Source organism: Saimiri boliviensis, chromosome 4, assembly GCF_048565385.1.
Source record: "Saimiri boliviensis isolate mSaiBol1 chromosome 4, mSaiBol1.pri, whole genome shotgun sequence".
Classification (NCBI taxonomy): domain Eukaryota; kingdom Metazoa; phylum Chordata; class Mammalia; order Primates; family Cebidae; genus Saimiri; species Saimiri boliviensis.
The window spans coordinates 56,204,813-56,230,116 of NC_133452.1; the positions used below are offsets into that span (position 1 = coordinate 56,204,813).

Genomic DNA, 25,304 nt, shown 5'->3' on the forward strand with positions numbered 1-25,304 from the left:
CATGTCTTAATATCCTTTATTTCTGCTCTGATTTTGCTTATTTCTTGTCTTTTGCTAGCTTTAGGGTTGGTTTGCTTATGTTTATCTATTTATTTTAGTTGTGAGGTTAGGTTGCTAAATTGAGATCTTTCTAACTTTTTTATGTGAGCATTTAGTACTATAAATTTTCCTCTTAACACTGCCTTAGCTGAGTCACAGAGATTATGATATGCTATATCTTTGGTCTCATTAGTTTCAAAGAACTTCTTTATTTTCTCCCTTAATTTTAATATTTATCCAAAAGTTATTCAGGAACAGGTTATTCAATTTCTATGTACTTGTTTGGTTTGGAGCAATTTCATCAGTCTTTATTTATAATTTTATTGCACTGTGGTTTGAGAGAGTGATTGTTCTTTCAGTTCTTTTGCATTTGCTGAGAAGTGTTTCATGTCTGATTGTGTGGTGAATTTTAGAGTATGTGCCATGAAGCATGAGAAGAATGTACGTTCTGTTGTTTTTAGGCAGAGAGTTCTGTAAATGTCTATTAGATCCATTTGGTCTATTGTGGAGCATGAGTCCTAAATATCTTTGTTAATTTTCTGCCTTGATGATCTGTCTCACATGGTCAGTGCAGTGTTGAAGTCTCTTACTAATATTGTGTGGAGGCTATGTCTCTTTGGAGGTCTTTTAAGTGTTGGGTGCATATATACTTAGGATAGATATGTCTGCTTATTAAATTGAATGCTTCATTATTATGTAATGTCCTTCTCTGTCTTTTTTTGATATTTGCTGGTTCGAAATCTGTTTTTCTGAAATTTATATTTCAATCTCTGACCTTTTTTTTTATTTGCTTGATAGATTTTCATCCATCCCTTTATTTTAAGCCTATAAGAGTTATTATATGTAAGATGGTTCTTTTGAAGACAGCATACTGTTGGCTTTGGTTTATTACTCAGCTTGCCACTCTATGCCTTTTAACTGGAAATTTAGTCCAGTTACTTTCAAGGTTAGTATTGATATGTGTGAATTTGATTCCGTCATCATGATGTTAGTTCGTTGTTTTGAGAGGTTTGGGTTTTTGCTTTATAGTGTCACTGGCCTATGTACTTCATTGTGTTTTTGTAGTGGCTGGTAATTATCTTCCTTTACGTATTTAGTGCTTCCTGAAGGAGCTCTAGTAAGGCAGATCTGTTGGTAACAAATTCCTGCTGCAGTTATTTGTCTGAAAAAAATGATTTTTCTCTTTTGTTTATAAAGCCTAGTTTGCCCAGATATGAAACTTCTGGTTGGAATTTCTTTCTTTCTTTTCTTTTATTTTTCTTTTCTTTTCTTTTCTTTTTTTAAAGAATACTGGACTCCAATCTCTTTTGGCTTGCAGAGTTTCTGCTGATAAGTCCACTTTTGGTCTGATGGGTTTCCCTTTGTGGGTGACCTGACCTTTCTAGTTGTCTTTAACATTTTTTTCTTTCATTTTGATCTTGGAGAATCTGATGATTATGTGTCTTGGGGATAATCTTATGAAGTATCTTACTGGAGTTCTCTGTGTTTTCTGAATTTGAATGCTGGCCTCTCTAGCTAGGTTGGGGTAGTTCTCATGGATGATATCCTGAAATATGGTTTTCAAGTTGCCTCCATTCTCTCCATTTCTTTCAGGGACACCAGTGAGTCACAGATTTGGTCTCTTTACATAATTCCACATTTCTCAGAGGTTTTGTTTATTCGTTTTCATTATTTTTTCTCTATTCTTGTCTAACTGTCTTATTTCAGAAAGCCAGTCTTTAAAATCTAAGATTATCTCCTTAACTTGGTCTATTTTGCTATTAATACTTGTGATTGCATTACAAAATTTTTATGGAGTGTTTTTCACCTCTATCGAGTTGATCATATTCTTTTCTGTACTGGATATTTTGTCTGTCACCTCTTGTATCCTTTTATTTTGATTCTTACCTTCCTTGGATTAGATTTCAATGTACTCCTTCATCTCAATGATCTTTGTTCCCATCCATATTCTGAATTCTATTTCTGACATTTCAGTCACATCAACCTGGTTCAGAAATCCTGCTGAAGAGGCAATATGGTCATTTGGAGGGAAAAGGTCACTCTGACTGTTCGAGTTGTCAGTTCTAGCACTTGTTCTTTCTCACTGTGGTGGGCTGGTGTTTCTCAATCTTTGAAGTTGCTGGGTGTGTGTGTGGTATAAGATGGGTTCCCTCAAATGGTTTTGTTTCTGGAAGATTTTAGGGAGGCAAGGCTCAGCTCCCAACTTCTAGACTGCATGCTGTAACTCTGTGGGACTTGCAACAGGATTGACTTTGTTCTCTGGCTCCTCTAGGTTAAGAACCCACTGGTGCTGGCGGGGCTGAGGTGCCCCTTGACCACTGATTACCACACTCTGATAGGTGGTGCCAGCCAAAATGTTTCCTAGGGCAGTGGTAGTAGGACCTGTCCTTGTTTGCATGTGCCAACAGCAGCAGCAGCATGGTGAGGTGCAGGGTGCTAACAGATGTCAGGGTGCCTGCCTCCACGCAGGCATTCACAGCAGCAGTAGGGGCAGCACAGCTTGGGGCAGAGTTCCATTGGTGACTGTGCACATAGTCATGCTGGTGGTGGCATTAGCATGGGAGAAAGATGTTGGCAGGCTCAGGTCTGCATGTGCCCCTGTGGCTGCCCAAGGAGGGTCTGCTGTTCTTCATATCTAGTTTCGCTCCGGCAGCAGTGTTGGCACAGGGGTGGGGCACTGGCAAGGGCAATGCTGATGGGCTCTGTACCTCCCAAGGCTCTGACTGCAATGGTGGTATCACAGGGAAGAGGAGGCAGAGTGCACTCCCCTGGAGAACAGAGGCAGAGCAGAGTGCACATGTACACACACTAGCAGAGCAGGGAAGGCAAGATCTCCTATGCACATATGCACTGGCAAATCAATGTCAGAGTTGGCTGTGGGCCCAGGGGAAGCAGCAGTTTGGGGAGACAGCAGGCCAGATGGTATATGGTCATGGGGGCTGCCCCCCTGGAACTTTCTTCTGGTCAGGCATGGTCCACAACTGCAGGAGTTTTGATGTGGGTCCTCAGAGCATCCAAGGCTGCACTGCAAGTGGTAATGGCCAGGCTGGGGCCTCTGGAGAGGCTGGAAGACCAAGGGGTGCTCAGGTTAGATCAGTCCTGTCAGATGGACCAGAATGCCCTCCAGGGTTCAGGTCTGAGTTTCTCTAGGACTAAAGTCTCCTATGGGAGGAAGTCAAGCCTGGAGAGTTGGGCACCCCTGGCCATGCTTTGCTGCAGACCTTCCTACTCGAAACCCTATGGGTTGTGCTTTGGTTGGTATGCTGCCCCTACTACTTTTCTAACCAGTTCTCCCTGACAACTCAAGTGTCTGTGGTGGTCAAGGGGTCTCCTTCTGATGGAATTCCAGAGGCCCATGTGAGAGTGGGTTGCTCCTTTCCAGTTAAACTTAACCATTCCCCTGGAATCACTGGGGGCCAGGAATGAGTCCCAGTCCATGGTAGCAATGTGCAGGGCTCCCTGTTTCTTTCTCCTTCAGCCCAGCTTCTGTGTCTTCCCTCTGTCCACTCTCCGTGCCTTTCCTCTGAAGATCTGTTAGGAGTGTGCTGGTCATCCTGGTCCCTCTGTGGCAGCTGTTTCACCTGGCTGCCTCTAGTTAGCCGTCTTACCCAAATCCCAATACCTTTCTTTCTAAGAGAAACAGTTCAGCAGATTCAGGGAATGAGCAATAAGTTATAGGTAGCATCAGCAAGTGGGTATCTAGCCTACTGCTTTGTGCCCTGGGTGAGCCTGAAAGTCAACCTATGGAAGAAAAGCTTTCATATCATAAACTGTTTCTTCCTAAGATACTCCTTAATTGTTTGAAAATATAATTTTGTGCCAGTCAAACATTCTCTAATCCTCAAAACTAGAAAGTATCTGTCTCAGATACTTTCGCTCTTGTTACCCAAGCTGGAGTGCAATGGCGCGATCTCGGCTCACCGCAACCTCCGCCTCCTGGGCTCAGGCAATTCTCCTGCCTCAGCCTCCTAAGTAGCTGGGATTACAGGCACGCACCACCACGCCCAGCTAATTTTTTGTATTTTTAGTAGAGACGGGGTTTCACCATGTTGACCAGGATGGTCTCGATCTCTTGACCTCGTGATCCACCAGCCTTGGCCTCCCAAAGTGCTGGGATTACAGGCTTGAGCCACCGCGCCTGGCCTGTCTCAGATTCTTAAAGGAGAAAAAACAAATTGAGTTAGGAAGCCTTGTAGTAGCTAGCTTCCAAGATGACCACTGAATTTAACCGGTTCAGTGAACCCAATGAACCTCATTGCTTGATATTCACACCTTTGCTTACTACTCTTTCATATTAAGAAGAACTGACTTGTATAACAAATAAGATATTGCAGAAATAAAGATACATGACATATGACTTCCAAGCTATTTATAAAATGCATGTGGCTTCTACCTTACTCTGTATTGTGACACTTGCTCTAAGTGAAGACAGTCACTGCATGATGAGAATGCTCAAGAAGCTACATAGGGAAATTCATGTAGTAAGGAACTGAGGCCTCCTGTCCATAACCAGTACTAACCTGCCAGCCACAAGAGTGAACCGTACAGGAAGTGAGTCCTCCAGTTACCAGCAAGCCATTATATGATGCAGCCTCGGTTGACATCTTGACTGTGACATCATGAGACTCTGAGCCAGAACCACTAAGATAAGCTGCTCTCAGATTGCTGTCCCACAGAAACTGTATGAGGTAATAAGTGTATCTTGTTACTTTAAACTGCTCTGTTTTAGAATAATTTGATATGCAGCAATAAATAACTCTTGCCTTCAAATAATCACTACTGAATTTGATGTGAAAAGCGTCACAGAACATTAGTGTTTATTCCAGAAAAAATAATTTGAGAAGTAACAGCAAGTTTCCTTTTTAAAAAAATCAAACAAGAGACAGTTATTTATGATCCTGGAATATAAAGGACAATGGCGGTGACACCAAGACAATACCAGGAGTAACAGGAAGCATCCACAGACTAAGGCTTCCAGGAGGGAGTGAGGAAAATATAACTGAGGAAAATAAGTGCATTATATTGGTCTTCAAAGAAAGAGAGTCAGTTTCCATTACTTTGTCATAGAAAGAAAAAGGTTTGAAGAAATTGGAGAAGAACTCAGCCTCAAATAAAATAATCTTTACTATTTCAGGCATTACCAATAAACTTTTGACTTTAATTGTCCTACAGTGACCATTCATGAGCCATAGTAAATAATACAATATGAACAGACACGTTACTGTTGTCCAGAAAAATAAGCAACATACATGTCACCTGGAAGACACTTACCAGTTGATAAGCCATTTGACTACAAATAAGGGCATACATTTTGGCAGAGATCATTATGTGATGATTTGGTCTGACCATATTCTACTCAGGGGCAAACTCTAAAAAGTAAGTTTAGTTTTATCAAGTTAACCTAGCAAAGCTAAAGTAGCTCACAAGATATTTAAAAGCAGTTGATAAAATACATTTTTAATTCCCTAGAAACTTCCTCCCACTCAAAAGGTCATATGTCAACTAGGAACTATTCTGTTACATTGGAGGTATTCTAGAAACTTCATCATAGTTTATATACCAGAGAATCCAGGCAAATGTATTTCATCAGCTCAGGGCTAACTATTGGTTAAATTGAAACTAACACTTTATATCAGCCAATGCAGGGCAGTTTAATACTTAAAATACAAAGCTATAGAAATAAAAATTCACTCCCCTGATTACAAAAAAACATGTACTTCACCCTAGAAAGATACTTACAAAGTCACAGGTTAGGGTAAAGATGAAAAAGTATAATCTTACCATTTAAAAAATCAATTAAAATAGATTTCTTTGTGGGAAACTTTGATAATAGCAGTTTAAAAGTAGCAACTCCTCTAAAGCTACTCAGTAGCAACAATTCTGGTCGCTTATAAATACTCCTCAGACTGACAAAAATGAAGGAAATAGATTTTTCTCCCCTGCTAGGGCAAATGTTGCAACAGGCTTACCTGATATTTCTATGGTCAATGGGAAAATATAAAAAAAGCCTCAATAAATGACATTTCTGTTTTAGATTAAGGGCTTAAGGGATGTGGCCAATGTAATTCAGTATTTGTGTTGGGTTTTCAGAGTTCCATTTAGCACTTTGTCGCTCTTTGTGTTCTTGCAGTTATTAGCTGCTGCAATGATTATAAGCTGAGTTTATCTGGAACAGAGTTCGTATCTCACAAACAGCTTTAATTGAAAGCTTGTTCATCTTCAGACAGTTTCTTGTGATTATTCCAAGTAAACAACAATTTACAGGGAAAACAAATTTGATGAAGGGACATGATATGGCATACCTGCTTGAGGGAATTAGGAGAATCTCTAGCACTGGCTCTAACTTTAGTTATCTGTGAGCTTGCTAAAATAAATATGCTAAAATCTTCCCAGGCTTATTCAATCAGGCTCACTCCTGGGAGGTATCCTGGAATATATGTTTTTTACTGAGCTCCCATATAATTTTTAAATGGAACAAGATTTGAGAACTAGCCAATGTGAAGAGAAGGGATCAGAGACTATCGGTCAGCATACCTCACTTCCCATACTTATTTCCCAGGAAAGGGCTGCTCTGCTCTCTGGGTACCATGCATTTGATGCCACAGGGGAACTAGACAGTCTTCCTTATTCAATCCTAGAACCAAGCTAGTTGTCTCATAAAGGAATGAAAATCAATCCCCACAGAGCAGTACCTCTTACCCTTGACTGACTTTTAGCATCTGTCAAAGAAGGAAAAAAACTGTTAATGACAGCCATCAGATTTCATAAAATTTAGAACTGATCTATTCTGGCAGTAAGACACCTGACCTTCAAAAATATAGCTAAATCCTTCAGATGGCAAATTTCTTTTAATAGATTCTATAGTGGAACAAGTGGTAATAGACAGCACAACATGGAAAGAACAATTCCTTCATCGTCCTGCAAATTTCCTCCTCCTCACAGTCATTTTGTGATTTCAATTGGATGAGCTGCCATCTTTTCGATTGTGATTTGAAGCAGACGTAAGACAGACTAGTTTGTAAAACACAAGAAATCAATTAATTCTCTACAGCCCTCCTCTTGACCTCCCTTCTCTCTTTTCTTCTTCTCTCTCTTCCTTTTTGTCTCGTTCTAACTTTGACTCTAACTCTGACTCACTGACTGTAAGTTTGCTGTCTACTAGTTGACTGGACACTGAAAAGAGAGTAACTCCAATCTCACATTTGGAAACACACAGGACTTGGTTGAAGGAAACAACTGAAACCCATGCAGTAGGGTCTCCACTGTCCTCTGACAGCACTGGCAGGGTAGCATCAAGATGCTTCTGAGGAGGGTACAAGCCATGGCAGGGGAGTGATTGCCCGTTTGAGCCCTCTGCAAATGTAGCGGCTGTGAATGTTTTTTATTCTTATTTTTTAGTGTTTTCTTATTATTACTGTGTGAGAAGCACAACTCTCATCTAGCTGCTTCATTAATACCTGGGTCATAGATGAAATAACAAATCTCTGCCGGAATGAGCATAGGAGCTTCTACAGTGTGGAGCCTTTGAGCATATGCATTATTGTTTCTGAGCAAGTATTGCCACTAGAGGTTTAAAAGGCATGAAGACAGCATCAAGAAAGGTATTTCTAGATATTTGCAAGTGCCTCTGCATGCAAATTAGATTTTGTTCTTTGTCTCAAGGGTTCTTCGAAGGTTGCCTATTGTCTCAAACGAACTAACATGAGGCATATTGCATTTTTGAAATTAAAACTCAGTCAATCATAGCTTTTTTTCCAGCACTGCCACAAGAAGGCTAGTCAGATACCAAATCTAGGGGGCAGCCATGCCAGGTTGGTAATAGGAATATGAGCCCAAGAGTTAGGTTGTTTCCAAGGCCTTGGAGGAGAGGTAAAAGTGCGGAATTAAGGGAGAGAAGAAAGAATAAGGAGCAGGGTCAGTAACAGCTTTCCTCAGAGGACAGCAGAAATCATTGCCAACACTACAGGAATACAAAGTCCAGACAGTCCTGCTGGGTCAGAGATAAGACAAAAGGGTCAGGTGGGAAAGAGAAGCCAGAAATCATTTCACTGAATGATTAGCTTGCTGCCTCTACTAGCTTTCCCTTGGCCAGCTGTGAATCACGATGCTCTGGTTCTGGATGACATCTAAAAGGTGCCATATGATTCTCTGGAATAGCTTCAACATGTCAACAGAGACATAGAGATTAAAACCTAGAGTGTGGATTCAGACCAGTTACCATATTTTACATTTTACTTTCTAAACTGGCTATTCACCTCAGATATAAGCAGAAGGATTAATTTAAGCTACACAGGCTTTTGGGAAAGTAGACTCTAGATAAAATTGTACTTTGCCTTGGCCATTATAGGAGCCAGCTTCATATAAAAATGCCGTCATATAGTTGAAAGATTTCTTTTTTTTTTTTTTTCTAATGTGAGCAGTCAAAAAATAAGGTGGGATGATTGCTGGAGTAGGAGTTCCAAGACTGGGATTCTAATCCTGGCTCAGACACAGGTGTAAACTTAGGCAAACATTGAACCTTTTTAGACCTCAGTTTCTTCTTTACTAAAAGAGGCAAATACTTTTTTGATTTTCTAAAAGATGGTGAGAAGCAAATGTGATAATGCATGTGAATAGTTTTGCATTTCTTTCAAAGCCAATAGACTAGTCTAATTTTAAGTTATTGTGACTGTAAAGATGTTGGGGTTGGTTTTTATATCATCATTTTATAAATATCCTTATATCATCATTTTACAAATAAAGATCCTGAAGTCACCACTTAGATGTATGATTGGCAGACCTTGCTGCCCTCCTTTCTGGTAGGAAAATAACAATCATGTCAAGTGGCTATCTCCTAATTCTCTCCCCAGCATCCATTCATTTCTCCTCCTTTCCTAACATGGTTCTGAATTTCCCAGCTGAATGGGTTGGAGTGAAATTAATGCCCCCATTAATTTTTATAATTGACTTAGGTTTATCAGAGATCTAAAGACTGGTTTTAGGAGAAAGGATATGGTAACCAAATCAAAGCCAATCAGAGTGAATCTCAGACTTGTTGCTCTGAATGTTGAAAGTAGATTCATTGTGCTAGGATTAATGGTATAAGGATGAGAGGTTTGATGCAGCCACAGCCACAAAGAGAGATCCAGGACCTATTTGCAATCACCAAGAGGAAACAGAGCCTATATATGGATCTTGGTGATATAATTTAAGTCCATGATAAAATACTCATGCCTACTCTCCCAATTCCCCCCTATACTCCTGGAGATTCTAATATAACAAGTCTGTGGTCTGGGACCCCCAAGTCACGTTTAACCACCTCCAACCCCACCCCCAGTCTCTATGATCCTCCTTTGCACTGGTGTTGAGCATGTCTGGTACTGTAGATTGTTCAGGGAGGGAACCAAGAGTGCTAGCATAGAGATAATCTCATAATGAAAGAGATTATGAACATGCATTTCTACTAACCATGTTTATTCATAAGTCTTTACTTAGAATTTTTCTTTTGATACAGTATACTTATACATTATTTACAATTCCTTTGTTGACTTATTTTATTATTTTTCTAATATTAATTAAATACCTATTTCGTGGAAGTGTAACCATGGGTTGTGGCAAGATGGGGTAAAGGAAGAGGGAATGGGCATGTTCTCTGTTAAATTCTGATGGGTGAAGCCATGTAACTTAACTCACAGAGCAGGCATTTTATCAGGGTTAGGTGGGATTGGTTATAAATCTCATTTACCACACAAAATATGATGGATGTAAATATAATGGGTAAGCGTCTCTTTATGTCTTTATGAGATATATGAGAGTTTCTATGTGGAAAGAGAAAGAGATTGATTTTAATTGAGGGAGTGGTCTGGGAAAGCTTCCTTGAGGAAGAGGGACTTGCATTTGACCTTGACAAATAGTTGCAATTTGGATATGAAGAGAAAATCATAAAAAAAAGGAAAAGAGGTAGAGAAAAGCATGTCTGGGCACAATGAATAGACTGGCTAAGCTGTTTCAGCTGAAGGTGTAAATTTAGGAATAACAATGTTTATCTTCTTAACACAGAATGTCGATACACAATTCCACACTTGTTCTTTCATGAAAAGTCTGTAAAAAGATTTTTATAAGCCGTTTACACCTCATCTGTTCACATGGGCAACAGGCTTCGATGTGAATGTGGTGTGGGTTTAATGTAGCAGTGTTGGTCCCTGTTAAGTTTGTTGAAAAGGCAGTCTACCTATCATGTAGTCAGCCTATTTCAGCCAGCTCTTAAATCAGTATGTAAATAAAGAAATCAAGTGACCCAAGTGGGCAGAAAGTCCTTGCCATGATGTATATCTAAGACTTCACCTTAAAGAAGTACAGAAAAAAAAAGTGTTGAAAAGTTAGGAGGGTTTAAGGAGTGCAAAGTGCTTGCTTTTTAGCATGCTGTTCTTGGACCCAGGCCATTTTCACAGTACCCAGTGATGTTTTATGTTTTCCCTAATTTATTGGTGATTTTATTTCATGACTTTTAATCCAGGAAATGCCACATAAGAAACATACGGAGGAAACTTTCCTATCATAAATTATAAATACACAAAAATATGGTCATCTCTGGGCACCAAAGTGCCTTGGAAAGCTTGTTCCAGTGCAGGACATGGAGTGTCATTAAACCTTGAGAAGACATAGGAGAGAACTTCTTCCTTCAACTGTACTGATTACAATAATCAGGACAAGTTTTGATTAGAACACATTACAATACATTTGTCATTTGTGCCACAGGAATTTCTTAGCTATATCAGAAGCAATTGCTGGTCCCATAGTACCACATGAGATGTCCAAGGTTTCTTCTTCGGATAGTTTTTGGTTAGCCCATGAAGGTCAAATTGCCTCTGGTGTCTTTGACACTTGGTACTGCTTCAGCCTCCTCTGTTCCTGTCTCTGGGCACCCTGAATAAAGTTTGTTTCTACCTAGAGATATTTTTTAGATGCTGCTTCTTGGTTTCTTACTGAACGCAGGCCTAGCCATGATTCAACTTCCCTCTTAACTCCTTGGTTTTCATTTTGAACCTGTAGATTCCAGGTCACCTGCTTTTGGTCCCAGCATGGCCCATCTGGTGAGCTGGGGCTCTTGGCTGCCCCTTTGTATAAAACTCTCTACTGGTTCGAGTGTGGTGGCTCACACCTGTAATCCCAGCATTTTGAGAGGCCAAGGCAGGCCGATCACCTGAACCCAGGAGTTCAAGACCAGCCTGGACAACATGGTAAAACTCCATCTCTACCAAAACAAACAAACAAAAAAATACAAAGATTAGCTGGGACCTGTGGTCCCAGCTACTTGGGAGTCCGAGGTGGGAAAATCACTTGAACCTAGAAAGCAGAGGTTGTAGTTGTAGTGCGTCAAGTTAGCGCCACTGCACTCCAGCCTCGATAATGGAGCAAGACCCTGTCTCAAAAACAGAAACAATCGTTTCTGCTTCCGGCTACATTCTTCTAGGTGACAGAAATGACTGTCTTCTAATGGAAGCACAACACTGATTTAATCATTTGAGTTGGAGGGAGATTTAATATCTTTAGTTCTGGCAAAAATATCTTTTTTTTCTTTCATCTAGAACTTATCACCATTAAAATTCATGGAAGTTTATTTTAGAACAAAACAGCATTTGTTGAAATAACCTCCCCAGAATATATCAACAGTGGGCCTGAAGCAAACAACTACATATAATCTAAGTACCTTTGTTTCTTTATCACAACAGGTTATGATATGGAATTATGGTTTTCAAATTATTAAAATTTATTGTGTAGTAAAGTTAAAAGATACTTCTATTAAAGTTCATCAATATGCTTTTAAAAACTTCTTGAATTATCAGACAATTGCTTAATTGGCTAAGGTCTTAACATACTTGGCTCCTCACCTTGATTGTAGATGTCTGTATCTTTATAAATGCTAATAATTCTTATGTGCGATCCAGTGCTTCCTTGAATGTATGTATGAAACACCTGCTGATCTTGTTAAAACATAGGCTCTGATTTGAGAGACCTGGCTTAGGACCTTGGTTAGGGCCTAAAAGTCTGCATTTTTAACAAACTTCCAGGTGTTACTCATGCTGCAGATACTTTGGGTGACAAACCTTCAATGACTTCATCTATATGTTTAATATCCTAAGGAAACAACTGCTAATACGTAGTCTATGCTCAGTATATACTATTCAAATGAAGGAGCAGAAAAATAAAAATGAATGTGAATAATTAGGGAATTTTAATAGTTTCTTGCATTCAGAGACCCAAGGACAAGTAGAAAAGTAATATAGACATAGGTCAGTGTCCAAAATGTATTCCATGTTATGGCTTTTGGAATGACACTGTTATGCTTCTGACATACTTTGCTATACTTACTCATACTGTATTGAGTATACAACATTCTCAATACGTTGAGACCAACTACATACCAAAGACTGTGCTAGGTAATACAAGGATGACAAAGGAATTAGATAGCCACATCTGCAAAAAAATTTATTTTGTATTACTATTCCTGGAAAATGACATTATTCAGGGAATACCTAAAGGTAATTTGACTTTCACATCTACCATTAGGGTTACTTACTGTTATGGTCGATTAGTCATATCCATTAACCCAACATCACATGCAATTCTGTCATAAAACTGATTGTTGAAAAACAAAAGAAAAGATTCTTAGGTGGGGTAGGATCTTTGAATGGCATATTATAAGCCATATCACATTTTCAAGGATGGTGATGACAATGTTAATCTAATAAGAATAATAAAACCTTTTATGGAACACTTAATATGTACTAAATACAAGAATTACCTTCATTAATTCAACTATCCAAACTTCCCTATGAAATAGATATTATAGGTTCCCCTTTTTATGTATGAGAAATTACACTCAAAGATAAATTAACTTGCTCAGTGTCACATGGGTTAGCAGGTGGTAGAGCCAGAGTATAAACCCAAGTGGTATTGCCCCTTTGGAGTTCATTCTCATAACTTCTGATCTATTCTTCTGTAAGAAAGGGATAAGTAATTACGATGGAGATTCCAAGGAGAAAGTGGTCACATGTAACAGAAGGAATTCAGACTTGAAGGATGGTGGAATTTTGATAGGTGCATTAAAATAGAAGGACATTCGGTGGAGACATCACAGTCTGAACAAATGCTCTGAGATGCAAAAGACCATGACCAAAGTTTTAATCCTGGATGAAAACAAAAATAATGATGCGTAATTAACACTAAAATGAAGCCAAAAGAAAAATGAGGGAATTTCTTAGTTTATTTATTAATGGATCATACCAATCATTAGAAAACTGGAAACCATGTTTTGAATTCTAGGAAAAACATCAAGGCTAAAAATACTGACTTAAGAGTTGGTCACACATTTAACAAGAAATTTCTTGCATATGTGCTTTGTTTTGAGAGTAAAAATAACTAGGAGATGGCAAAAATACAAGTGTTTTCATGTGTCTTGTAAGGCAAAATGCTTCTTACTTTTGATCTCTTTGTTTTATTATTATTATTATTATTATTATTATTATCACTATTTTGATACAGGGTCTCACTTTGTCACCCAGGCCAGAATGTAGTGGTGCTATCATGACTCACTACAGCCTCAACCTCCTGAGCTCAAGAGATCCTCCCACCTCAGCCTTCCAAGTAGCTGGGACTACAGGTGCCTGCCACCAAGCTTGGCTATTCTTTTTTTTTTTTTTTGTAGAGATGGGGTTTCTTCATATTGCTCAGGCTGGTCTCAAATACCTGAGAGCAAGTGATTTGCTCTCCTTGGCCTCCCAAACTGCTGGAATTACAGGTGCCAGCCACTGTGCCTTGCCAATCTTCTTGATTTTAACTTGAATAAAATGAAATTCCACACTGAGGTATATTATATATAATTATTCAAGTTTAGCAAATATTCTTTCTTTGTTGTGCTAACTTAAATAAATCTATTTGAAACACTTGCTACCAGAGGACTTGTAAAATTATTAGCCAAACTGAATGAGCATTTTATTTATTTATGTCTCAAACAATGATCCTTAAGTACATGATGTGTTGATAAACTTAACTACAACAGTGACCAAAAATAATGCTGTGTCTTTTTGCATACCTTCAATTTGAATCTGGTCCATGAATAGCTAAGAGGCTGGCCTAGATTCAGATCCTGGTTTGTGAGGTTGAGCATTAATGTCCTCATCTCTAAAATGAGAATAATAATAAGACTTACCTTTTAGAATTTTTTGGGAAATAGTTGAATACAGGTAAGTTTCTTGAAGTAACAACTGATATGCAACAATACTAGCTGGTATTTATTGAGTTCTAGTTATCTGCCAATAATTATTTTTAGTAAGAAATTGAGAAATAGTAGATATTATTACTACCATCAGTAAACTTTAGGCAATCTTATTCATCCTAAGAACACATTCTGTTAAAAAAAAAAAACATAAATTATCTGAAAGAAATGAACATATCAGTACATATGCATTTTTTTTTGGCTTTCTTATGTTTCTTCAGATTTTAATACGTTTAATCTTTGGAATACTGCTACAGAATCAAAGTTGATATTTAAAGATGAATTTATTCTCTCCCAAAAGTTATGGTGAGTAACATTTCCCCCGAAGTGGTACAGTGCATGTTTACAATTGGAGCAAAAAAGAAATACTTTCTTGGTGTTTTTAGGGACAAAATTTGAAATAAGAACTTGTGAATTATAAATGCAGTTCTGTGGTAAGAATTGTGATTTTAAAAATTTATTTTAATTATGAGCCAATTGAATACTGCTCAAATTCTGTCATACTCTAACTTTTGGAGAAAAAGATCTAGAGTTTTGACTCTCTGCATCCTCCCGATTACACTCAGTAACTAAAATATGGGGCACCGCACAGAGAAAGCAGCAATTGTCCAAATACTATTCCACTGGTGACATTCTCTTTATTTACTTTCCTGTATTTTTGCTAGAAATAACACTTGCATCCTAGAATTCAAAGACTTATTTTTTACCATTTGAATTTCTGTATTTTTAGTTATTTCAATATATCTTTAATTCTAAGAGCAAGGGATTATTACTTTACACAGAGAGAACAGTAGGTCATTTTTTCCTCTTAAGACTTCATAGTAATTAAGAATTAGGGAACTAGTACCCAGAAATGGGATTACTGGATCATATGGCAGTTCTACTTTTTAGTTTTTTGGGGAACCAAAACTAAAAATACTGTTTTTCATAGTTACTGTACCAATTTACATTCTTACCAAGTGATAAGTGCTCTAATTTTTCCATATTCTCAGCAACACTTGTTATCTTTTTTGGTGAAGTGATACCTCATTTTGGTTTTTATCTCCATTTCTCTGATGATTAGTGACATTAAGCACCTTTTTAGATACCCAGTGGTGTTTAAATATGGTATGTCTTCTAAGAGGTATCTGCACCTCCTGTTTATTGGGGCATTATTCACAATAACCAAGATGTGCAAACGACTCAAATATTCCTTGGCAGATGAATTAAGAATATGTGGTTCATACATAAAAAGAAATATTATTTTGCCTTAAAAAAACAGAAAATCTTGCTATTTCCAACACCATAGACTCACCTAGAAGACATTATACTAAGTGAAAATCAGTCACAGAAATAAGAATACTGTGTGGTTTCACTTACCTGAAGTCTCTGACAGTCAAACACAGAGAAGCAGAGAATAGAATGGTGATTCCCAGAGAATAGAATGTTGGAGAGGGAAATGGGGAATTGTTTTTCAATGGGTATAAATTTTCTATTGTGCAAAACGAATAAGTTTTAGAGATCTGCTCCATAACAGCACTGCTACAATTAACCGTACAGTATTATGCACTTTAAAATTTGTTGAGGTTAGATTTCATGCTACATGTTTGTACCAAAAATGAACACCTCAAAAGAGCACAGGGACATTTCTGAAGGTGATGGATATGTTTCTTATTATAATTGTGGTGATGACATCATAGATGAATACATATGTCCACATTCATCAAAATGTATACATTGTGTACATTTTTCATGTATAAATTATATATCAGTAAAGCTGAAAACTAACAAAACAGCAATAAAAAATCAACCAAAAAATTAGGGAGTCATTTAAATAAGAAAAAAAATCACATCTATGATGTTCAATACAATCAAAACTAAGTTTTTAATATAAATGTAACCAAATAGTCATGTTTTAATATACACACAGAAGCAAATGCACTATGTTTATTATTCAGGTTCTCATATCTTTGAATCTATGTGGGCATTGCTTTGACTTAGGAATGTAACACATATTTCCAAAAGTTTAGCAGATTAACCAAAATTTAGAAATAAATTTAATAAAATACTTGAGTGAAAACGTAGATTGTGTTCACAATGTCAAGACAAATTAGAGTAGAGAGACCACAAATTCAAATGCCTCAAGAGGCCAAGAAGTTAACAAAAATGTGTTTAAAAGCCTGGTATAAATCAATGGGCAGAGGTGGGGTTTGAGGAAGCCAGCTTGTACACCACACTTGAAAGCACCATAGAAACATTTCGAGCCAAGCAAACTACCTGTGGTTTGGCTATATATGTATTCACTGACTTGTAATGTGCTGCCACTTATTTTAGGGGATTTGACTTACACAAGTTTTAAATATCATTTCTTAGCTTCACTGACTCACCTATGTTTGCTTATTTCTACTCTAGAACTAGAATAATAATTTATATCATTAAGTTATGTTAGATTTTAGGAGACAGTTAATAATTCAAAAATCAACACAAGGAACATATGTTGAATATAAACTATCTGCCATATACCATCTGCTGAACATGATGTACAGGCAGACAACTTACGATAATTCAATATGACATGTTATACCAGCTACAGGAAAAACCTTCAGGTAGGCCAGAGGAGGAGCGTGTTAATGCATCCTTTCCTCTTCTTATTGACTGGAAATATTTAAACTGGTATATTTCTTTGTCACTTCTATGTTTTTTGTTTGACAAACCATGAGTGACAACTATGTCTTTGGCTCTGAGGGTTAGGGGAAGGGAAGCAATGAGGAGAAGAAAACAACAAAAAGTCAAACAACAAACAAATGCTCGCTTGCTTATGAGAACCTCAGGGTATGTGAAAGACACGACTGACAAGGGCTCTGATAGAGCCACTGCTGCTGGGGGAGTGAGGAGAAGCTTCACAGGGAAGGGGAGGTGGTGTGGGTTGTAGGTTGAGCTGGCTCTCTCCACAGGATGGAGAAGTCAGAGGAAATTCTGGGTAAGGCAACAGCAGCAATAGAGATCTGAAGATGGCTGAAACTGGAGTATACTTGTAAATGATACCCCTACATCCTGCTTCCAAAAATCATAGTCAATCATGAAATAACATGGTTCTTCCAGGAGGCAGAGGTTGCAGTGAGCAGAGATTGAGCCACTGCACTCCAGCCTGGGCAGCAGAGCAAGACTCTGTCTGAAAAATAAAATAAAATAAAATAAAATAAAATAAAATAAAATAACATGGTTCTTGTGTACTCATTCACTAGAAATAATTCAGTAGGTAAGTCCCTAACCAGTGTGTAGTAAAAGAATGGGTTGATGGGTACTTTCTCTTTTCAATCATTAAACCTTTGCATTAAATGATTGCTTTGTTTTCAGCCCCATGTCACAAGATTCTGTTTATGTCTTATTGCTAAAAATTTCATCCAGTGCCTATAACCAAAAGCTATATCATAAATATTTTTGATGATGATTATGTTAATCCACTGTAAAGCAGCTTGAGGAAAAAATAAATTAATAAATAAAAATGATAATGTTTGAGATTCAGTACTCACTAAGCCCAATAAATACTAAATTGCCCTGTATTCAGTACTCACTAAGCCCAATAAATCCTAAATTGCCCTGTAATGCAGCACAGGGAGCATATTAAGTCATTTCAAATAACCTTAACTTCAGCTCACTGCTTTATTACCTGTGACATATTCATCATCCCACTCATGCTGTTCTTCAAAATACTTCTCCTATCTTTCCTATTCCATTGCTCCACACCTCATCCGTAAAATAAAGAGAGGAGTAATGCATACTCTATAGGTTATTGAAAGGATTAAAATAGACCATGTATGTAAAGCACTTAGCACCATGAATGCTTAGACATTGGTAGAATCAATAATTGTTGTGCAGTGATAGTGGTATGGGCTATATCATTTAGCCCAGGACTATAGCAGTGGTCTATTGGCAGATCTTTCTATACCCAGAATATTTTTATTTATTTATTTATTTATTTATTTACTTATTTACTTATCTGAGACAGTCTCACTCTGTCCTTCAGGCTGGAGCGCAGTGGCTCAGTCTTGGTTCACTTAAGCTTTGACAGCCTGGGTTCAAGCAATCCTCCCATCTCAGCTTCCTTAGTAGCTGGGATTACAGTAACACATCACCACGCAAAAAAAAGTTTTTTGTAGAGATGGGGTTTTGCCATGTTTCCTAGCCTGGTCTCAAACTCCTGGGCTTAAGTGATCTGTCTGCCTCTGCCTCCCAAAGTGCAGGGATTGCAGGTATGAGCCACCACACCTGGCAACTATACCCAGCCATTATCTCCTACCTCTTATTCCTTAAGGTCTGGAATCAGAATATCTTTGAGAACATCTGTTTGATGCATGATTTTTTTTTCCTACAGCAGAACCAATAAAAACAAGATCCTTCAAATTAGTAACAAGGAATTTGCACCTTGTAAGTTACTCTACGCTGTGTTCAGTTTAATCCTATTGTTATATATTTTTCTCTTTAAGCAAAATTCCTCCTTCTATGCTTTATACTCATTGGTCCTAGATCTATCCTCTAACCACAAAAAAATAAGCCTACTTTCTTTTTCATATTTAGATTAAATTTAATTAAGACTACTTTCTCTTTTCTTCATATATGATTAAAATCGTCAAGTGAATTCTATTTGCTTAAAGAATAAATCCCAGATTTCTCTATCTTTGAGAAGTTTTTTTTTACTTAATCTCAACTTACTTACTTTGCTGTATATCTTATTTTAATCTTTATAGTATAAGCCCTGAGTTAGCCAACATTTCATCTCGCAATTCTTCTATTGCCCTTCATTTATTCACACTCTTGCACATTGCTTCTGCTCTTTCTTCAACCAAACTCGTTTCTTCCTCTCTAGATTTTAAGAGTCTGTGGGTCCTTTAATGCCATCACTCCATTAAAAAAATCACATCAGGTTCTATTAATCTTTCCCTTTGAACATTGGTAGCAGACCTTCCCTACTAGCAAACTTCACCCAATTCCAGTCTGTTAGCTTCAAGACTCATATTTAACTTCTCTTTCTATTATGTTTATATGCTTAATTTTATGTCATCTGATAAAGATAATTTATATCAACTTTTTCATTGTGTTGCATTTTTATTTGTTGTCATTTAATAATTTCATATTTGTGAGCTTGGTTCCCCAAATAGAACAATAAGTTCCATAAGACTTCTGTCTTGTATTCCTTTTGGTATTCAGTAACATGTCAGACATTCTTTTCTAGTACACACTCAACATTGATTTGCTTGAAGACACCAGGTAACGTCTACTGCATACTTGGCTCTCTACTGGCTACTGTGAAGAAATACGAAGATAAGGCAAGAATATCGTATCACATTGCTTGTTGTTGGGAATAGATTGTTCCTTCTAAGATGTTATCCTCTTATCAGAAAACCTGATCAAATTATTCTCCAATGTATTTAAGGACACAAGAGTTTGTCCAGTTCATTTTTTATCAAATGTGTATTTATATCTAGTTATGACATCAAATCAATGGTAATCTTGAAATAAAATTTTATTTGCAGCTTATTTATTTATTTATTTATTTATTTATTTATTTATTTATTCCTACAGCCTTCCCCCTCTATTTTCAGCTTCTAAAATGCCAAATGTTTGTATCCTGGGAGATCTTGTCAACACCTCATGGAAGTCCTTTTAAGAAATATATATATATTTCATTCTAATCCTCAGCATAATTCTAAGAAATGACTTAGCAAAGCCCATGTAAGTTGGCCATCTTATCTTAAATGTTTAGGTGTAATATTTGTGTTGAACTAGGAGTTGACAGTGATTTCCTTTTTTTCCTCAAGAGGTTTATTTTCCAGATACATTATAAGCTCAAGAAAACAGACTCGACAATCTAATTGTGTCATAACAACTTAATTGCTCATAGTTCTTTAAGCTAGGTTTGAATAAAAGTTCTCAAACACTTTGGTATATCATCTTCAGGGACTTTAATTAGAAACAACAGAAATTATTGCTTTAAAATGGATAAGTCCTCGGTTAAAGTTCTAAAATGTTGGCATTTATTTTTTATTTTTTTATTTTTTTATTTTTTTGAGATGGAGTTTCGCTCTTGTTACCCAGGCTGTAGTGCAATGGCGCGATCTCGGCTCACCGCAACCTCCGCCTCCTGGGTTCAGGCAATTCTCCTGCCTCAGCCTCCTGAGTAGCTGGGATTACAGGCACGCGCCACCATGCCCAGCTAATTTTTTGTATTTTTAGTAGAGACGGGGTTTCACCATGTTGACCAGGATGGTCTTGATCTCCCGACCTCGTGATCCACCCGCCTCGGCCTCCCAAAGTGCTGAGATTACAGGCTTGAGCCACTCGCGCCCGGTGGCATTTATTTTTTATTAAGATTGTTCCCAAACCAATAAATGATACTGATGTATTACTAGTTCACAAAACTTCATTTAATTTACCTCTGATGTAGTGGGAGATTACAGATACTCATTTGCTATACTGTGTCATTGAATAGTTTCAATTTTTCACTTATAAACAGAGAAGTCAATAGGTTTATTATTCTCTGTCAGTTTTCTGTTGTAACCTAAACTGCAAGATAATTTGCAGTTAACTGTAGATACTGTTCCACAGTATATATGATTGTGATTGATAAGATACAGAGCATTAAATACAGTTAGCTTATTCTCAATATTAGACTGTACAGTAACTCTGCATTAACTATAGAGAGGTTATAAGTTAATGCTTATTTAAAAACCCCAAACCATTCCATTTACAAGAGGAATTGTTGCAAATGTATAAAACAGCAGATAGAAAAGGAGAACACAAAACATAGTTTATTAGAACAAAACAAAAAAAAAAAAAAAGAAAGAAAAGCAGCCATAACAAGACTCAGCAAGCAGAAGCATACATAAGCAGTCAAAGGGTTCGTGTTGTATACAAATATAGATTTTATTTTTTTGTAGCCTTGGCAATAACCACAGAGACTTAAAATAACATTATGTAGCAACAGGTAACAGGTAAGGAAACCATGGAGCACTCATCAATGGTGTTTCAGTTACTTTAGCACAAAATGTCTAAGAGAGAACTGTAAATTCAGTTCAGTTACTAGGAAGCAAACACTAGAACCTGATATAACTTCCAAAAGAGCTCACTCAAGTAGTAGCACATATTGTTTTAAGTGACCAAAAGGTGCTAAGTAATTTGAAGATACAATGGTTGTATAGTACCTTTTAAATCTGCAATGTAGGTTTCAGATTTTCCATTAAGAATTAACTGCACTGGGCCAGGTGTGGTGGCTCAAGCCTGTAATCCCAGCACTTTGGGAGGCCGAGGCGGGTGGATCACAAGGTCAAGAGATCGAGACCATCCTGGTCAAGATGGTGAAACCCCGTCTCTACTAAAAATACAAAAAAAAAAAAAAAAAAAAAAAATAAGCTGGGCATGGTGGCGCATGCCTGTAATCCCAGCTACTCAGGAGGCTGAGGCAGGAGAATTGCCTGAACCCAGGAGGCGGAGGTTGCAGTGAGCCGAGATCGCACCATTGCACTCCAGCCTGAATAACAAGAGTGAAACTCCGTCTCAAAAAAAAAAAGAATTAACTGCACTGAAATTCTATAAATTACACTTAAGCAATTCAGCTGAGTGTTTACAAAAAGAGATAAATAGATAAATATTGCCATCTGAATTATTAATTACAGTTCAACAATAATCTCAACATCAGCAACCATTGTAGTTATTATTATATCACTTGTTTGTGCATATTCTAGTCTCATGTACTTCATGAGTCACAAAATCATCCTGGGCATAGGAAAAGATCCAACTTTTATAAAACAACAATTGGGAAGCACATCAACTTAAAAAAAAAAATCACATTCAAGACTGCATTGCAGCAGCTATTCCAAATGTCTGTTTTAAGTTAAAGCACTCAGTTAAAAAATTAATACCTAAGTGCCTTAACAAAATTATACTACTAACTTTCTAAGTCTGAAAGTTTAAGAATGACTAGAAAATCTGGTTTACTTAAAAGTACCTTTGGCAGAAGAGAAAAGGAGTCTGATTATAAACTACATCAACACTTAAATGAACTTCATTATGTCCTTGTGGCCAGAAAATTGCATTTTCTTCCTAAAAGAAAGGCAATCTTTTCTCTCTTCTTTTTTTTTTTTTGACTTCCAAAGCTTAACTACAAACATCACTGTTTTTGGAAGGTTATAGAAAAACTCTTAGAAAAAATAATTTCAAACATTAGTTGCACTGCTGAAATACTTATCCAATATTAATAGTTTATTCTTCAGTAAGACATAGAATTCTTCATAACAAATGCACCAGAGTTGTCTCACTCAAATACTGCAGCCATTAAAAACCAAACTGTTAGCTAAATCGGCAAAAGTTTTTGCAGTCTTACTGAACACAAGTAGCTCCATCCTCTGTTGTTCCAATAGGCCCCATGTTTATCTGAATAAGCAACAGCAGGTCGCATCTGACAGATACTAACATAAAGCTTACATACTGTATGAAAAAGCCTACCACTGCTATGTGTGCTTGCTATATAGGTGTGCCATCAGATGCACATGAAAGCGGACCTAGTTGACACCCTCTGGGGACAGGATAGTTTACTTTGCCTTGACTGGTTCTCATTCTAACCAGCGAATTCTAACTTTTTTTGTTTATAACGATACTCTTTTTAAAAATCCTGCAACATTGAGAGTAAAGGGAGCCCATCAATTCCATCGTACTTAGTGCACCTGCAGATTACTGCGCCAAGGATATACTGGAGGCTAAAAGGAAAAGTCCTCTTGAGTGATATTACTATATCATATCGTATTATATACTATAGCAATGGTTCAAAAAACGTGCACTAACTGGGATCTTTATAATGTTCTGAAAGTCCTGTTACAGTGAAGGAGTGAAACACACACGGGTCATGGCATCCAAGCTAAAGTTGTGATTTCACTGCTCAATTTGGGCATGCAGGGGTCTGTTGCTGCGACAGAAGCTCACAGAGAAGAGGCAGTCCTCTTGTGCAGAGTCCCTGAGCAAAAACGTGCCTTCAGGCGTTCAGGTTTCACTTTAGGAATGCTTTTTGCTTCATAACTGTCCATCACTCCCCAATAACAGGGATTCCCTGTAATCTGAAGCAAATAAGGCACAAGGCAGGGTATGTAATGTGTGCGGACTTTCCAAACTTCTTGTCTGCTAACGCTCGTCTGGCTGTCTCCAGATACCTGACGATTCTTCTACCTCCTTGACTGCAAACACAGGGTGGTTCTATGTGACCTCTTCCGAGTCACAATTAGCTTGTGGAATTGCAGAACTGTTCCCACTTATTTCAGTCATTTCAGGAGCTAACTTTGGTCCCAGTCTATGTGATGGATTGACCTGTGCAGCAGCTTCAAATGTATGTATTTGTGCATTGCGAGGGAGATCAACCCCTTCTTCAATACTAAGGCACCGTCTCTCTCTAAGCCTATCTTCATCTTCTGTGAAAACCTAAGGTGGAACAAATGTATCAAAAAATGTTGAATGTGGGCTTACTGTATGCTGTTTAATCAAATGCCATTTTGGAGCTAAGTCTGAGTCAGCAGGAAAAGAGCATTTCTCAAGCATTAATTCTGAAAGATTAATTCCTTCCCTTCCCCTCTCTCCCTCTCCCTCCCCCCTTCTTCTCCTTCCCCTCCCTCCCCCTCCCTCCCCCTCCCTCCCCCTCCCTCCGACTCCCTCTCCCTCCTTCTCCTTCCCCTCCCTCCCCCTCCGTCCCTCCCCTCCCTCTTCCCCTCCCCCTCTTCTTCCCCTCCCCTGCCCTCTTCCCGTTCCCCTCCCTCTCCCTCCCCTCCCCTCCCCTCTCTTCTCCTTCTCTTCCCTTCTTTCAAAGTTTCGCTTTTGTAGCCCAGGCTGGAGTGCAATGGCGGGATCTCCCATCACCGCAACCTCCACCTCCCCGGTTTCGGCGATGATTCTTCTGCCTTAGCCTCCCAAGTAGCTGGGATTACAGGTGCCCGAGACCACGCCCAGCTAATTTTGTATTTTATAAAGACGGGGTTTCACCCTGTTGGCCAGAGTGGTCTCGAACTCCTGACCACAGGTGATCGGCCCACTTCAGCCTCCCAAAGCGCTGGGATTACAGGTATAAGCCACCGCGTAGCCTGAATTTTCCTTCTATTGGAAAAAAAGAGACCTCGAGTGCTTGCTATAAGTTCTCATGGGAAAACAGAAGCCAGCCCACAATATCCTGCAACCTGTGTCTCAGCGAGCGACTTCCTATAGTTCTGATGGAAACAGTGCGTGTCGTGTACAGAACTAAACGCCACAGCGCCTCTCTCTCCTTTGAAGTCCGCTTCGAGTTCTACCAAACTTTTAATCAGTATCCAACGAACACTGGGTCTTCTTAGAACAGGAATGATTTTTCTCCTCACCCCATGGAGCATGTCGTGCTTAGGAAGCTCTTCGTGCAGGCCTTGCTCCTGGGGTAACACAAGACTCGTTATCATCACTTTTCAATGCTTATTTCAACCATCTGAGGAATTTCGGTGGCACAATTTTGATTTCTCCTTGAAGAATTCTTTGAAAGGCTTAATCCGAGTTGTAAGGCAACATTTTCTCTTAAGGGACTGCTTTGTTGCTGAGGAGTTGAGTTTCTTAGGCTGACGTTTTTCTCTTTGACAAACATCTGTTGGAGTTCGTGTTCACATTTTCACTGCGGCTTCCTCCCTCACGACCCAAAGAGATTCTGTCACCTTTCTATGAAGTAATTCCACATTTCCCCCACTTTATCCATCGATTATAAAATCATTCGGCGCGTGCAGGCGGCCTCATCCAGAGCACCTGCGGCCAGGCAGGACGGGCCAGCGGGCGCAGCCACCCGCAGCGCAAGTCCGCGTGGCCCTCAGTGCTGCCTCCCGTCCGCTAAGACTCCCAGCGAACGAGCGCAGCTTCGCCAGTCTCACCAGCCTCACCAGCCTCACCAGCTTCACTTCCTCCGGACAGAGCCTCCTCGGGACCCCAGCTTCCCCGACTCCCCCGCCAGGCCCCACCCCTTCCCTCTTTACTTGCTCCC

The 25,304-nt window shown here is 38.5% G+C and overlaps 1 long non-coding RNA gene and 1 pseudogene across 3 annotated transcripts in view; one reads left to right on the forward strand and one right to left on the reverse strand.

The window, feature by feature from the left end:
• The window catches only part of LOC141584276 (uncharacterized), a 207,790-nt gene extending 186,206 nt beyond the window's left edge, over window positions 1-21,584 (forward strand). Inside the window, exons 5-6 of one of the 3 annotated variants that reach the window (XR_012517218.1) lie at window positions 14,518-18,703; window positions 19,509-21,584. This is a non-coding gene — a long non-coding RNA (uncharacterized LOC141584276). Of the gene's footprint in view, window positions 1-14,517 lie in introns of all 3 variants that reach the window. The other 2 variants (XR_012517217.1, XR_012517216.1) reach the window with 2 other exon arrangements.
• Window positions 21,585-22,863: 1,279 nt separating this feature from the next.
• LOC101038704 (suppressor of cytokine signaling 5-like) lies at window positions 22,864-25,025 on the reverse strand (annotated as a pseudogene).
• Window positions 25,026-25,304: the final 279 nt, after the last annotated feature.